Below are 3,663 nucleotides of genomic sequence, written 5' to 3' on the forward strand. Positions count from 1 at the left end.
ATATACACTCATACAATATCCTTGATTTCCGGGGCAAACAAACATCATATACCTCGGATCAGTTTCGGGACTAAACAATTTTTCAATAACAATCAAAAACCTTTCATCGATTTCTAATCCTCAATATTTTATGCACACATAAACCTCTTTAACTCACAATAAATTATTATTAATGATTCGCTTCAATCTATAATACTCTTATTTTAATAAATGAGAGAAAAATCATACGTAATGTTAAGCTAAAGTGAGATGTGGAAGTAAGTGCTTTTATAGTAATTAAAATGAAAGTTAAATAAAAAATTAGCCTGCCTGGAGAAAGGAAAATTCCAGCCGTGATCTCCGATGACCTCGTGTTGATATCGAGTTTACGTCGTAAACTATGTGTAAGGTTTTCAAATTATTAAACGTAAGCAGAGTTTGAGTTATTTTTTTATTCCTCTAGTTTTTTTTCTTGTAAATCGTGTATAATTTTCTAAAGTACTATAGTGCTTAAATAGATTAAAGGTTTAATTTCAATACGAGCCGAATTGTTTGGGCAACGTAGTGGGCTGAAACCTAGCAACAGATCAACATTGGTTTTATGAATGACATGAACGAATATTACCATTTTTTTAAATACACAAGTCCATTTAATATACCTTGTTCAAGTTTTGTATAATCAGGAATAACACCTTTCTAAATTTATTATACTTACTTCTGACAATGCTCCAGGACAATAAGTTCTGAAACAATTTATGTGTTTAACTAATCAAACACATAAATTACACCTGTCTATTTTTTACTGTTCAATTCTCCTCTTCTCGCTAAAGTTCGTTATGTTCCTTCTATTTTGCTTAAAAAATAGGTATACAAATATTTTATGGATGTAATTTTATTAATGTAATTCTCTAATTGTTGTCGTCATTCTATCCAATGGACTGTTATTAAATTAATGACCGGAACGAAAAAGATAACTTTGCCTTTTTATAAAAAATAAACAGTAAGAATTTTAATTCATTATTTCTCTTATTAAATTATCAAATTTAACCTTATTCAAATACCTTAAGAAGTTTTGAGATTCAACATTTTTGAAATGTGTACAGAAAGTTGTGTTCATAATTATTTTCATATAGTTTAAAAGTTAAAATTTGAGTTAAAACTCGATTAAATTATTAAAAAGTCTTCTAAGCTAATGATTATAAGAAATTTATTAAGCATAAAGAATCACAAATAAATCTATTTGAAGAAGGATAATTTATTTTTAATATTTGTTATTAAATGCAACCCCAATATACAGTATAATCTTACTGCTTGTTGTTGGCCGATAACTACGTATTAGTTACCTTGGACTGAACACGTCGTTCAAGAAATAGAGAATGATTTCACCAAACATCAATTCCCTTACTGTCTGTTGGCTTACTTCCTTCGCTGATATGAAAACAGTAGATGGGAAGGAATGTGATACATTCAGGGATGGGTGCCAAAGGTGTGGCTTACTCAAAGAAGAACAACAGACCCCAGAGTAACACAAATAAAACATTTAAATTGGAACAAATCAATCCATAAACCACGTCAATAAATGAGTGCATAAGAAACTTTTATTTGGAAAAAATTAATACGACATTTAACAGAAAATCCGACAGCCGAATCCGCAAATAAAGACAAATATAAGAAGTAGGAATATTTATTACATTCTTAATGATGATATGATTAAGGTGATCGTTTGTGTAATATAAAAACATGCATTGTGGTTTCTTTTGTTTTTGTATTTAACACTATATATGAATTAAATTTATTTATTGTTGAAAAACATATAAATTAATCACAGTATGGAAGAAATTAAAAAAAAAAAAATCTTAGAAATCCATTGGTAATGATAGGCTTTTTAAATATATTTAATATTTACTTAAAGAGTAATTGTTTAATAAAGAATATTGAATATTGGGTCGCAATGACACTTCCAAATAAACGATAACAAAGATATAAACAATGTGTTGACTACTTACTGAACGTGGGACTGACGTCGTTACCTTGGAAGAGCACCTACAAGACTGATCCCCTCCACGGCGACGAGGGTGGGACCATAGGCACTTCCAGGGTATGACAGCATCGCTGGCTCTGGAGTCTCCAAACTGTGTGGGGGTTCCAGCGTTTCCCAATCCTGTTATTTACTGCTAGCTCTCAAAGTTGTAAATGTTTGATGTATAACGTTTGTTTCCAGATAAACTAATTTGTGAAGTCATAAAATGCTACTTTATTCTATTATTCATAGTGGTAACCTTCTGACTTTGGCGCATAATTTTAAAAAAAGTGGCCTAGTAGTTTTAGCAAGCAACGGCATAAGGCTATTTTTGAATTATAGTTATATTGAAACGTTAAACCTCAAATTTTTAGGGGGTGACAATTTTTGTGGTCGATTAAAAAAGGTTCACTATTAAAAATACTAAACCAGAATGAACACCAAATGTAAATTAGCTGTACACAAAACGAAGAAATGAGCAGAATCAAAACTTAAAAAAATTATTGCATTTGTTTTTATTGCAATTGCGGTAATAATTGAATTTTAAATCAAATAAATAAAAGAAAAAAAACATTTGCTATTAAAATTTCATAATTTTTAACACTACTGACTGAAGAAAGGTATCAAACGAAGTAGGCGCGAATTCCCTTGAAATGCTCATAGAATTTGCAAGTTCTACGAGTGGGATCATTTTCTTCATGTTCGAGTGCTGTAGCATTCATGTGCATTTGATTAAGCTCACTTTAGTTAGGTTTAACAACAGTATGGAGGAAATTTTCCGGAAATATTCCGGTAGTGTTATCAAAGATGTTGGCAACGTAAGAGCCGTACCTACAGAATATCCGAAAAGATGAAACTTTATCAGTTTATTCCCATCACTATCCCATGGATCCCCTTTACCTGGATATCTGGATATTTCTACGTAAAATCTCACACAAGAGCTTAGCAGAGTTAGAGTGGCGAATGTAGCTATCGTAAAATTTGACTAAAATGCACAACCCTCTGCTTAGCATGTAGTGGCAAATTATACATGACCTAAGCAGCAGCAGTAGAACTTAGAATTCAAACTACGAAAAAAAATATCCAACAAGCGTTCTTGCAGTTCTGAACCATAGGAGCAGTAACTTTCCCTTAGCCAGAGATGTTAAAAACTATAAACTTGTAAGAGTGGTAATATAGAAATCTAAACATCTTTACATTTTATTACCATTCAATAAAAACATAACAATTACGACTTAAACCATATTTTCTTTTTTTAGTACAATCATTTCTTCACGTCCTGTAAATCCAGTTTTCATTTTAGGTTTATCATTTGTCTTAGAATTTAATATAATTTAAACAATTACTACTTGACCAGTTTCGTAGTTTCTTAAAATCTAGTTTGCATTCCTTTACTTATTTCCCCCTTTTTAGGAGAACCATTAAGCCAAAACATTCTATTCTGCACTAAAATGGAAGGAAGCTAGTTCAATTTACTTCAAATTTAATCTCCTTAACTAATGCTTAATATTTAAAAAAATAAAAAACAATTGTGAAGTATTATGAATTTGATATTTAAAATGGACAATTTACGAAAAGTGTAAAATAATATTCAAATGAAGCTCCATTTTTCATTGAAATATTAGTTAATATATATATATATAATTTTTTTTTATCAAATATAA

General features: G+C 30.1%; 1 protein-coding gene across 1 annotated transcript in view; it reads right to left on the minus strand.

Moving 5' to 3' along the window:
* Positions 1–2,106, minus strand: part of LOC106677562 (uncharacterized) — a 62,812-nt gene extending 60,706 nt beyond the window's left edge. Inside the window, exon 1 of the mRNA XM_014415580.3 lies at positions 1,986–2,106. The gene's annotated coding sequence lies outside the window, so the exon portion shown is untranslated. The remainder of the gene's footprint in view (positions 1–1,985) is intronic.
* Between the last annotated feature and the right edge of the window lie 1,557 nt (positions 2,107–3,663).

The sequence above is a fragment of the Halyomorpha halys genome, unplaced genomic scaffold (assembly GCF_000696795.3).
Source record: "Halyomorpha halys isolate HHAL.00 unplaced genomic scaffold, Hhal_1.1 Scaffold103.1, whole genome shotgun sequence".
In the NCBI taxonomy this organism is placed as follows: domain Eukaryota; kingdom Metazoa; phylum Arthropoda; class Insecta; order Hemiptera; family Pentatomidae; genus Halyomorpha; species Halyomorpha halys.